The sequence below is a fragment of the Alligator mississippiensis genome, chromosome 8, assembly GCF_030867095.1.
Source record: "Alligator mississippiensis isolate rAllMis1 chromosome 8, rAllMis1, whole genome shotgun sequence".
Lineage (NCBI taxonomy): Eukaryota > Metazoa > Chordata > Crocodylia > Alligatoridae > Alligator > Alligator mississippiensis.
In genome coordinates, this window is record NC_081831.1 from 34,846,273 (window position 1) to 34,859,057 (window position 12,785).

The window sequence follows — 12,785 nt, forward strand, 5'->3', positions numbered from 1 at the left end:
CTGAACCTGAGCTTTTCCAGGCTGAGGAGTCCCATGGCTCTCAGCCTCTCATCATAAGGCCTATTCACTTGCCCTCTGATCATGTGTGTGACTTTCCTCTGGACGTGCTCAAGCTTCTCCACATCCTTCTTGAATTGTGGAGCTCAGAATTGGATCCAGTACTCCAGCTGTGGCCTCACCAAGGCCAAGTACAGTAGGGGAATGACATCCTGGGTTTTGCTTGAGACGCATTGGTAGATGCAAGCCAGAGTTTTGTTTGCTTTGCTAGCTACGGTATTGCATTGGTGGCTCATGTTCCTCTTGTGATCAGTTGTGACCCCCAGGTCTCTTTCGGTCATGGTGCTAGCAAGTGTAGCATGGCCAAGCCTTTAAGTGTGATGTGGGTTTTTGTTTCCCCACGGTGGAGCACCTCGCATTTCTTTGTATTGAATGCCATCAGGTTTTCATCTGCCCACCTTGCAAGCCTGTTGAGGTCGGCCTGGATCACCAGCTTATCCTCAAGTGTGGACACTCTTCCCCAAAGTTTGGTGTCATCCTGGGTCTTATTTTCTCCCTTTCTTGAAGATGAGTACCAGATTGGCCCTCGTCCAATCTTCAAGTACTTTGCCCTAGCACCACAATTTTTCAAATATCCTTGCCAGTGGCTGTGCTATGATGTTTGCCAGTTTCTTTAGCACTCTTGGGTGCAATCGATCCAGACCAGGTTATTTGTGGGGGCCCAGCTTCTCAAGATGCTCCCTCACAAGATCCATGCCAATGGTGGGCATATATTCACCTTCACCCTGGTCATCCTGCGTCATGTTAGGTAGGGCAGTCCCTTTGGGCTGGTGAAAAACCGACACAAAGTAATCATTAAGCAGATTGGCTTTTTCCTGGGTGTTGGTAGTCAGCTGCTCCAGCTGGTTTAGCAGGGGTCCAATGTTGCCCTTGTTTTTCTTTCAACTCCCCACATATCTGAAGAAGGACTTTTTATTGTCCTTGATTTGTGTAGCCAATTGGAGTTCAGTTGCAGCCTTGGCTTTCCTGGTTCACTCCCTGCAGGTGTGGACCAATGCAGAATACTCCTCCCTAGTGGTGTTTCCTGTCTGCCATCCTTTATAAGCCTCTCTTTTAGATGTAGGAGGTCCATGAGTTCCCTGTTGAGCCAGGGGGGGTTGTTGAGCCCTTCTACCACCTTTCCTCTGGGTTGGGATGGACTCCCCTTGTGCTTCTAGGATTGCTTCCTTAAGGAGCAACCACTCTTCATGAGTTCCCCTCCCTGTGAAATCACGGCCTCTCAGAGCCTCAAGAACAATCCTCCTGAGCTTATGAAAGTCGACTTTCCTAATGCATTGCTGGCTGACTTGCCAGCTTTGCGATGGATAGTGAAAGTGAGCAACTCATGGTCACTGCAACCCAGCTTCCATTCGATTCTTAGGTCACTGATTACATTATTCCCTTTGGCCAGTACCAAGTCCAGCAGTGCCTTGCCTCTTGTAGGACGATAAACTTTGTGAGATAGATTCAGGCGTTTGGGGGGAACTGCACCAAACTCCTGCACTGATCTTCTTGAAACTTGCCAGGCTTCATGGCCTTATGAAGGGCTACCATCCCTGAAAGTTTCATCCAAATCAGACAAAAAACAACAAAGTTATAGATATTTGATTGATTCCCCATTATACCCTATAGCCGGATCTCCCAGGCGGCTCCAAAGCTTTTTCAAAGTGGTTCAGAAGCTCTGAACCACTTTGGAAAACCTAAAGAAGCCAGCACTTCAATCCAGACATGCTGCTTCAGATGCCAAAGTGTCCAAAGCCAGTCATGTAGGCAGAGGAAATAGGTTTCCCTCTTCCGTCAGGAATGTATCCAGCTCAGGTTACCTAAAGAGATAGGGTAAGGTGTGTACCCTCTGCAGGGCCCATCCTAACCAAATTGTCACAGAGCAGAGTTTTTGGGGAGAAACAGAGGTGGCCTTCTGCCACACAGGGGTTCTGGGGCCCTGCACCTCTGGCTGCTGACAGGCAAAACTCGTGTCATGGGTGCTTGTGTGACTGTGTCTGTCTTGGGGCAGGGTGGGGGGGAAGGGAAACCACTGCAGGCCTGGCTGCTAGGCCCTGCTGCAGCCACAAAGCCTGCCAGCTGTTAAGGAGATGGGTGCAGGGGGGTTCTGGGGCCCTGCAACCCTAGCTGCTGACAAGTAAAACTCGTGACATGGGCGCTTGTGCAACTGCTGCCTCTCATCAGGCAGCAGGACTGAAGATCCCCCATCAGTTGCCACCACAGACCTGGGGGTAATAATCATCAGAAGCATACATCTAGGGCTCAGTGAACAACTGTTCACCAAGACACCCTTGGGGAAAACTAGGAGTAATGGTCACAGTCTGGACACCCTAGTTGTGAAGTAGTTTGTCCTAATGTTGAGCCTGAAATGAGCCTGAACGATCTTCCAGGAGTCTGTGACCATTACTCCTAGTTTTCTGATGTAGCGGTAAGCTGCTACCAAGTCCCCTCTCAGCCTTCTCTTTTTCAGGCTGAAGAGTCCCAGGTCCCTCAGCCTTTCCTTCTATGGCTTGTCATGCAAGTCTCTGATCATATGGGTAGCCCTTCTCTGGACTCTCTCAAGCTTTACCACATCCTTGTTAAGGTGCAGAGCCCAGAACTGGATGCAGTACTCCAGTTGTGGTCTCAGTAATGCCGAGAAGAACTGAGTAGAGCAGGAGAATCACCTCTTTGTAATGGTTTTGCTGGAGATGCATCAATTGATGCATGCCAGAGTATTGTTGGCCCTGCTAACTACAGCATCGCACTGCCGGCTCATGTTCATACTGTGGTCAATTATTACTCCCAGGTCTGTGGTGGCAAGTGATGGGGGATCTTCAGTCCTGCTGCCTGATGAGAGGCAGCAGTTGCACAAGCACCCATGTCATGAGTTTTGCTTGTCAGCAGCTAGGGGTGCAGGGCCCCAGAACCCCCCTGCACCCATCTCTTTAACAGCTGGCAGGCTTTGTGGCCACAGCAGGGCCTAGCAGCCAGGCCTGCAGTGGTTTCCCCCGCACCTCTGCCCCAAGACAGACACAGTTGCACAAGTACCCATGACATGAGTTTTCCCTGCCTGTGGCCAGAGGTGCAGGGCCCCAGAACCCCTACACCTGATTCCCTGACAGCTGGCAGGCGTTGTGGCCTCAGCAGGAGATAGCATGCCTGCAGCTTTCACCCTGCTGCACCTTAACACACACAGTGTCACCCATGTCACGAGTTTTGCTTGTCCACAGCTTGAGGTGTAAGGCCCCAGAACCCCTATCTCCTTGAAACTTGCCAAGCTTTGTGGCCTCCACAGGGGCTAGCACATCTGCAGTTTTGACCCCGCTGTGGCTTAAAACATACACATGACATGAGTTTTGCTCTCAAGATTTTGGGGTGCAGTTTCTCTGAACCCCTTGCACCTATCTTCCTGAAACTAGGCACACATCATGCCCACAGAAGCATCTACCATATATGCAAGTTTAATCTAAATTGGGCCAGGAATGACAAAATTATAGCCTGTTTTGTCCTTCCCCATTATATTCTATGGGCGAAACGTCGAAACGGCAAAATGTTTCGACGGAATGGAACAGAACAGCCGTTTCGACTTGAAACAAAAGTCAAAATGGAACACTGTTCCGCTGAAATGTTGAAACGCTGGTTAAAACAGAATGCTTCCGTTTCGCACAGCCCTACTGCGCAGTAATGTTGCATGGCAGAAACTGATGTAGCATTACTGCACAGTAGTCTCGGGCTACTGTTCAGTCTGCATCACAAAAAAGGCATTCATTGATGCTACTGCACAGTAACCCCAGTTACTGAGCAGTCATTTAGTACTTGTTTATAAAAGTACTAATTGACTGTGCAGTAATGACTGTGTTGTCAGCATCTCATGTAGACATGGCCATAGAGGAGAAAGTAGGCATGAGCTTGGTGATTGTTCAACATTTTTTGTTAGCTGTAGCTTTATATGGAAGGACAAAGCAGGTGGCTGGAAGCTGGGGAAATGAAGGACTTCTCCCTCTACAGTTATTTTTTTGGTATTGTGTTGGGAACTGGAAGTTTCAGAAAGGTACAGGGGGCCTCTTATACTAAGCACTGTGCTAAGTATCAGATAGTCCCTGGCCTGAGCAGCTTTTGGTCTAAGCAAAAGCAAAGCTGTAGTAACATGACTTGCTTTAAGTCACACAGAATCATAGAGACCTGAAAAAGTCAGCTACTCCAAACTCTTTCATGAATGTAGGATCAGTAGGAGAGGTGGGAGAAGAGTCCAGGGGTGACGTTAAATGCTACACATTGACCATACTAAATCTGTGGAATGTTAATCAGTGTTAGGAACATGGTATGAGCAGTCACATGTTAGGGGTTAATACCATTTCTTGCCTGCACAGCTCTAATTTGCCACTAGCAGGCTGGTGAACCGGGGCATAGCTAGGGGTCAGGACACCTGGGCTCTATTCCTATTCTGGGGCAGGAGGCAGTGCTGGGAACAGTGCATCCTGGGATGTTGGAGGACTGAAAATTGCTTGTTTTATCTCTGTAGAGAGGACTGAATTTACCCTAATCTAAACTAGGAAGCATGACCCAGAGTTAACCCTTGCCTGAGGAGGCATAACTTTGAGTTGTTCAGCAGGCATTCAACACAAGTTACCAAGCTTTAACATAGATTCATAGATGTTTGGGTCAGAAGGGACCTCAACAGATCATCGAGTCTGACACCCTGCCCTGGACACAAAAGAGCACTGGGGTCAGACGACCCCAGCCAAGTGCATGTCTAGCCTCCTCTTCAAGGCCCCCAAGGTAGGGGAGAGCACCACCTCCCTTGGAAGCCCATTCCAGATTCTAGCAACCCTTACCGTAAAGAAGTTCTTCCTGATGTCTAACTTAAATCTGCTCTCCATTAGTTTGTGGCCATTGTTCCTAGTTATTCCAAGGGGTGCCCTGGTAAACAGAGCATCTCCTATTCCTTGCTGCCTCACTTCACAATTAATTTTTAGGCAGCCACAAGACCTCTCTCAGCCTTTCTTGTGGAGGCTGAAGAGATCCAGGGCCCTCAATCTCTCCTCATAGGGCTTTGCCTGCAGGTCCCTAACCTTATGTGTGGCCCTCCTCTGAACCCTCTTGAGGTTGTCCATATCCCTTTCAAAAGGTGGCACCCAAAACTGGACGCAGTACTCCAACTGCAGCCTGACCAATGCCACATTGAGGGGAATTATCACTTCCCTGGACCCATTTGTCATGCACCTGCTAATGCATGATAAAGTGTGGTTAGCTTTACTTATCTCTTTGTCATATTGATGACCCATGTTAATCTTAGTGTCAACAATGACTCCAAGATCCTTTTCCACTGCTGTGCTGCTGAGAAGGTCCTCCCTTAGTCTGTAAGCGTGTTGGTGATTCCTTCTCCCTAGGTGCAGCACTTTCCACTTGTCCTTGTTGAACTAAATCCTATTCTGTTCTGCTCACTTTTCCAACCTGTCCAGATCCACCTGGATTCATTCCTTACCCTCTAGTGTGTTAACATTACCCCATAATTTGGTATCTGTAAATATGGACCCTTTTCCAAGTCACTGATGAACACATTGAACAGAACAGGCCCAAGGACTGAGCCCTGTGGGACTCCACTGCCCACACCTTTCCAGGTCGAGACCGACCCATCCACCACCACCCTCTGGGTGAGACCCATAAGCCAATTTTCTACCCAGCTGACCATGTAATCATCTGTCACAGCTACTCAGTTTATCTGTGAGAATAGGATGAGATGCTGTATCGAAGGCTTTCTTAAAATCCAAGAAATAAATTGCTCTTCAGCATCGTTTTTTTTCTGCTGGACTGCCACAACTGTGATCCTTAATAATTTTTTCAAAGGTTTTCCCAAGGATAGAGGTGAGGCTAACTGGCCTATAGATACCCAGATACTTCCTCCTTTCTTGAAAATAGGGACCACATTGGCCGTTTCCCAATCCTCTGGGACCTGACCTGAGTACCAAGAGTGCTCAAACAGCCATGCCAGTGGCTCTGCTATGACACTGGCCAATTCCCTCAGCACCCGTGGATGAAGATTATCCTGGCCATCTGACTTAAACACATCCAGCTCCTCCAAGTGTCCCTTCACTAAGTCAGTGCTAACAGTTGGTAGGCTGGTTTTCCTTTTGTGCATGTCTATGATCCAGTTGGGAGATTTGTCCTGATCTGTGTTCAAGAAAGCAAAGGCAAAAAACTAATTGAAGAACTCAGCCTTGTCACTATCTGTTACTAATTGCCCTAGTTCATCCTGTACACTACCCTGCACCTTCTTTGTACTCCCCATATACCTGAAGAAGGACTTTTGATTGTCTTTAATTTTTGTTGCCAGCCTATGTTCCATTTCTGACTTGGCCTTTCTGACTGCCTCCCTGCAAGTGTGGGCCAAGTAGGTGTACTCTGCCTTGGTAGCTACCCCTTGCTTCCACATCCTGTATGACTCTTTTTTTACCCCAAGGCTTTCCTGGATTTCCCTGTTTAGCCAGGAGGGTTTCTTGGCCCCTTTGCCCCCTTTCTGTGAAATGGGATTGTCTCCATCTGTGCCTGTAGGATTGCTCCCTTTAAGAACGACCACCCTTCCTGGACTCCCATCTCACCAATGCTCCTGTTTTTCAGTGCCTCACTAACTAATCTCCTGAGCACACTGGAGTTAGCCCTTCTGAAGTCTAGCACTTCTGCCCTACTGGTTACCTTTCTTACCCTATGCCAGATGGTGAATTTGATCAAGTGATGGTCACTGTCCCCTAGGTTACCTTGTGTCAGTAGATCCCCCGCCAAGTCATCCCCTGTAGCCAGCATGAAGCATTTCCCCTAGTGGGACCTTTTGCATTAGGTGAAGGTCCTGTATGCAGGTTAAGAACCTAGGTGAATGGGCAGATTTAGCTGACTGATCCTCCCAGCAGATGTCAGGGTAGTTTATGTCACCCATGACAACCATGTCTCTTGACTGTATGGCCTCTGAGAGCTGTCTGGAGAATTCCAGGTCCTTCTGATCCTCCTGATGTGGCAGCCTATAGTAGACACCCACTACCAAGTCCCCCTTGCATTCTGACCCCTAATACTTCAATTTGCCCCTCCTACAATGTGCCCCTCTTCTGACCCATAATACCTCAATTTGCCCCTCCTTACTGCACAAGATGCTCACATTCTAAGTGCCCTTAGTAATTCATAGACATTAGGAGCTGGAAGGGACCTCATGAGATCATCAAGTCCAGAACCCCGCCATAGGCAGGAAGTCAGCTGGGATCAAGTGAAACCAGCAAGAAAAATATCCAGATGTTTTTTGAAAGAGTCCAGAGTAGGTGCTTGCAACACCTCCGGGGGGAGTCTGTTCGAGACCCTGGACACACACGCTGTAAAGAACTTTTTTCTTATGTCTAGTCTAACTTGGCCTTCCTACAGTTTATGGCTGTTAGACCTTGTTATCACTTGGGGAGCTCTGGTGAACAGCTGTTCTTCCAGATAATGATGTACCCCTTATATAATTGTAGCTTGCTACCAAGTCCCCCCTGAGCCTTCTCTTTTCCAGACTGAAGAGTCCCAAATCCCTCTGACTCTCCTCGTACAGCCTGCCCTCCAGGCCTTGGACCATACAAGTGGCTTTTCTCTGGACTCTCTCAAGCTTTTCCACATCCCACCTGAAGCTGGGGACCCAAAATTGGATGTAGTACTCCAGCTGCAGCCTCACCAAGGCTGAGTAAAGCAGGAGGATGACATCAGGTTTTGTTTGAGGTGCACTGGTAGATGCAGGCCAGAGTTTGGTTTGCTTTGCCAGCCAGAGCATCACATTGGTGACTTATATTCATCTTGTAGTCAATCAAGATCCCCAAGTCTCTTTCGGTCATGGTGCTAGTGAGCGTAGCACTACTGAGCTTGTAAGTATGTTGAGGGTTCTTCCTACCAAGGTGCTGCACCTTATACTTCTCTGCATTGGAGGCCATCAGGTTTTGGTCATCCCACCTTGAAAGCATGTCCAAGTTGGTCTGGATCTGCAGTGTGACTGCCCTCCCCCCATAATTTAGTGTCATCTGTGAGCTTTGCCAGTTCACATCTGACTCCAGATAATTAATGAAGGTGTTAAAGAGTACCAGCCCAAGTACTGAGCCCTGAGAGACTCCACTGGTCACCTTGTGCTACGTTGATTTGCTTCCTTCAACTAGTATTGTTTGGGTCCAAACCTTTAGCCAGTTACCTAGCCATCAGACCATAAGATGATCAAGGCCACAGTTCCCCAGCTCAGCCATGAGGACATTATGGAGAACTAGGTCAAAGGCTTTCTTGAAATCCAGATGTATGACATTCACGTCATCTCCCTTGTCCAGGGCTCATGTCACCTGGTGATAGAAGGAGATGAAGTTGGTCAGGCAAGAACTGCCAGTCACAAAGCCATGTTGGCTGGCATTCAAATGCTTGTCTTCTGTTAGTCTGGTGTTGATGGATCCCTTGACAATTTTCTCCAGGATTTTGCCAGGGATGGATGTCAGACTGATTGGGCTATAATTCCCCGGGTCATCCCTCCTCCCTTTCTTGAAGATAGGAACCATGTTGGCTCTTTTCCAGTCTTCCGGGACCTCACCCAAGTGCCACGAATGTTCAAATATCTTTGCCAAGGGAGGGTACAATTATATCTACCAACTCCCTCAAGACTCTTGGGTGCATTCTGTCTGGACCTATGGACTTGTGAATGTCCAGTTTCTCAAGGTGTTCCCTCACCTGATCCACATCAATTTTGGGTCTGTCATCCACTCCCAGGCTGATTCATGTCCTTTCTGACAGTGTGATTGCCTTGGAAGGGTGAAAAAACAGTGCAAAAAAGTCATTTAGGAGATTGGTCTTTTCTTGGGCATCAGATGTCAGCTGCCTGGTTTGATCTTACAGGGGCCCAATACTATCTTTGCTCTTTTTTCAACTTCCCAAATATCTGAAGAAGGACTTTTTGTTTTCCTTGATCCCTGTAGCTAGCCTGAGTTCAATTTGTGCCTTGGCTTTTCTGGACTACCCCCTATAGGTGTGGGCGAGTGCTGAGTAGTCTCCTTTGGTGATGCTTTCCATTTTCCAACTGGAGTAGGCTTCTCTTTTGAGTTTAATGAGGTCCAACAGTTCCTTGTTCAGCCAAGAGGGCTTCCTTGCCCATTGATTATATATCTTGTGAGATGGAATGGCTTTCCCCTGTGCCTCAAGGATAATGTTCTTGAGAGACGACCATTCCTCATGTACTCCCTTATCTAGGGAGTATGGCTTTTAATTTCCTGACTTATCAAATCTCTGAATTTGCAAAAGTCAGCCTTCCCAAAGTTAAGGATTTCTGTTTTACTGAGGACTTTGCCTGGTCTTCAAAGAACTGAGAAGGTGACCAAATCATGGTTGCTGTCACCAAGCTTCCCCTTGATCCTCAGATCACTCACCGGGTCCTCCCCTTTGGCCAGGACCAGATCAAGCAAAGCCTCTCCCCTAGTCGGCCCATAGACTTCCTGTGTTAGGTAGAGGTCATCAATGCAAACGAGAAAGCTGTGCTACCTGTCAGATTTGGCCATGTACTCATCCCAAGAGATATCAGGGAAGTCGAAGTCCCCCATGATGATCAAGCATCGGGAGCGTTTAGCCTCGACCAGTTCCCTATTGAATGCCCGATCAAGTTCTTCCTCTTGTTGGGGAGGTCTATAGTAGACTCCTACAAGTATGTCACCCTCCCCAGGTTCTCTGCATATTTTGACCCAGATGGTCTCAAGACGCCATTCCTGGTTAGAAAACTCAATTTGCAGGGAAGTGAACTGATCCTTGATGTAAAGAGCAACACCCCCACCCCTCTTCCCGAGACAGTTTCTCCGGTATAACCCTCCAAAGCAACAGACCAATCATAGATAGAGTCCCACCAGATCTCCATTATCCCTACAAGGTCATAGTCATTTTCACATAAGAGAAGGGCCAGTTCCTCTTGCTGTTTTGCAGCTCCTGGCATTCATGTATAGGCAGCTGAGTCTGCCATGAGAAGCCCCATGCTTCCCTATGGGGTGAGGTGGGACCTTTCCTTGGGTATGGTCTAAGTGCAATGTGTAACTTCAGCCTAGGTCTCCTGACCCCCTGCCAACTCATTCAGTGCTTTGTCATCAAAACTGCACTGCCTCCTCTATAACCTTAAAATAGGTAAAGCAGTGGCAGTGGGAAGGTAATCTTCCCCCACAGCAGTGATATGCACATTTTGTTCTTCCCCTTCAAGAACTCAGTTCTAGGGATCAATGGGAAGTTCAGTTTCCTTGATTGGTCACATACGTGCCAGCTTAACTAAAGCTGCCAAAATGATCCTGTAACACGTTGCCCTCCCCAGCAGCATTTTTTTCTTTTGTTTGCTATCTGCAGCCTATGAGGGGCACCCTTGAAGTCCCTTAATGCTTCTCATAGCCCACGTAGCCAGAGCACCACAGGTTTGAGGCTGGGCAGTGGTTCTCAACCCCCACTGGCCTAGCCCAAAAGTAAACAACTGCACACACCGGTGCATCAGGCCCCCTTGGCCTTTTATGATTGCACCCAAGGTGCTAATGAGGCCTCCTCCTCCTCTCCAGCCTCATGCACAAATCACCAACGTATCAATCAACAAAAATATATATACTAAAGGCAGTGGGTTCTAACCACAAAAAAAATAGAAATTAAAGAAGGCAGCATGCCAGCTTACACGTTCTTCATGGCTTGATGCTTCTGCTTCCCCGCTGCCTGTGATGCTCCTCCCTGCAGTGCTGCCACCGTTTCTCTGAGAGTCAGCAACAGTTCCCTTCTCACAGCAGCTGGACCAGCAGCCACACCTCTCTGTGGAGCTCTCACACACAACCTCCTTCCCCTTTGGCCACGACCCCTACTGCTGCCAAGCCCAGGGTTTTTATAGTTCTGGCCTGCCCCCTTCTGGGCACCTGACTACCTAGCCAGGCTCAGCTTTTAACCCCTACCCTGCCAGCAGGCTGTGCCCGGAAAGTTCTGGTCTTAAAGGGACCAACCTGCCTTCTGGTAACAGGGCTAGGGCTCCCTGTTACAGGTACCAATTAATGAATGCCATGGCATTATTCCAGTTTCCTAACTGGATGACTCGCATACCTAAACAAACACACCAACTCTGAAAATCATTGAGAGATCATAGTGAAGCAACAACTCAACTTCAACTGCCAGTGCAACACTGTGATAAAAAGGGACAAAGCAATCTTTCAAGGTATGTAAAAAATAATGTGACTAAGAACAGGGGGGATGATTTCCATGTGTGTGTGGCATTGGCAAGACAAATCCTGGAATACTGTATTCAGTCCTGGGGTCATCAATTTCAGAAAAAGGATCAGAGAGGGTGCCAAGAAAACTCACAGCATTGATCTAGAGTCTACACCTATTGGCTTACAAGCTGTTTAACTTATTGGGAAGGAGATCAAAAGTTGATTTATCATTATATATAAGTATCTTCACAAGGAGGAAATACTGGGCATGTCTACACATGTGCATTTAATGTGCAGGAACAAAAATTACTGCACAGTATGGATATGTGTCTACATGTGCACACACATACTGCACAGCAAATGTGACAGTGTATGCCAAATTGAGCTTAAATTTGTTACCTGCATTATGCAGGTATCAAATTTATGCCCAATTAGTTACTGCACAGTATGACATGTGTAGATGCCTTACTGCACAGTAACACTGTGGGTGTGGAGTGACTTGGGACTAACTTTAGTCCCAAGTCAGTCAGTCCACACACAGCATTAATTCACCTTAACACCTGCATGTATAGACCATGACCTATTCCCGCTTACTGTGCAGTAAATTTAAGCCAGAATAAATGATGTAGATACACCAACTGGCCACTAAAGGTTTCTTACCTAGAAGAGACAAGCATATTATAGATAAGTTGATAGAGTTAAACAAGATGAATTAGAGGTAAAAATAAAGCACAAACTTTTACTGGAATACTATACTCCATGCTGGGGTCATTTTTTGTGACAGTAATTAACAACTAGAACAAACTATCAAGGGAAATGGTAGAATCTTTCTCTTGGAGTCTTCAGAACCAGCCTAGTTACATTTCAGGAAGGTGCACTTTAGCCAAAGTTATTTAATAGGTGTGTGCGAAACGGGCCCTATCCAATTCAGATTCGGCTCAAATCAGGGACAGTGATTTGATTCATTGATTTGGATCACTGTTCCCAATTCTATTTGACTGAATCCAAATCTGAAGATTCGATGCTGATTCAGAACATTAGTGATTTCGACATAAACACAGCTTTAAATGTTTTTTCTACATACCTCAAGGTACCAGGTGCGGCTTGTGAATGCTGTGATGGTGGGGCAGATGGAGCATCCCACCCGGAAGTGGACCAGAACTACTTCTGGTCCACTTCTGGGTCTGCTGGGGAGCACACTGCCCCCCCCCCCCCCCCCGATCCAGGAGGCACTAGTCGCTGAGTTGGAGAAGCCCCCAGCATGCTTTTGGGACCTGGAAGCAGACTGGTACTTCTGGTCCACTGCTGGGTCTGCTGCCAAGCAGTGGGAAGCCCCCCATACTTCTGTGGATCACTCAATGTGCCCCACCATCGCAGCATTCAAAAGTTGCCTGGTACCTAAAGGTATGTAGAAAAACCATTTAAAGCTGTGTCTATGTCCGAATTGCCGAATCTTTCCAAATCTCTCCAAATCCATTCAGAGGGTTCCAATTCAATTCAGAGAGATTAAGGGGTCCTCTGATTCTATTTGGATTTGGAGATTTGGCCACCAAATCAGGCTAAATCTCCACT

General features: G+C 47.5%; 1 long non-coding RNA gene across 1 annotated transcript in view; it reads right to left on the reverse strand.

Moving 5' to 3' along the window:
• LOC109281788 (uncharacterized) overlaps positions 1-10,949 on the reverse strand; it is a 39,603-nt gene extending 28,654 nt beyond the window's left edge. The window contains exon 1 of the long non-coding RNA XR_002088552.2: positions 10,694-10,949. This is a non-coding gene — a long non-coding RNA (uncharacterized LOC109281788). The remainder of the gene's footprint in view (positions 1-10,693) is intronic.
• Between the last annotated feature and the right edge of the window lie 1,836 nt (positions 10,950-12,785).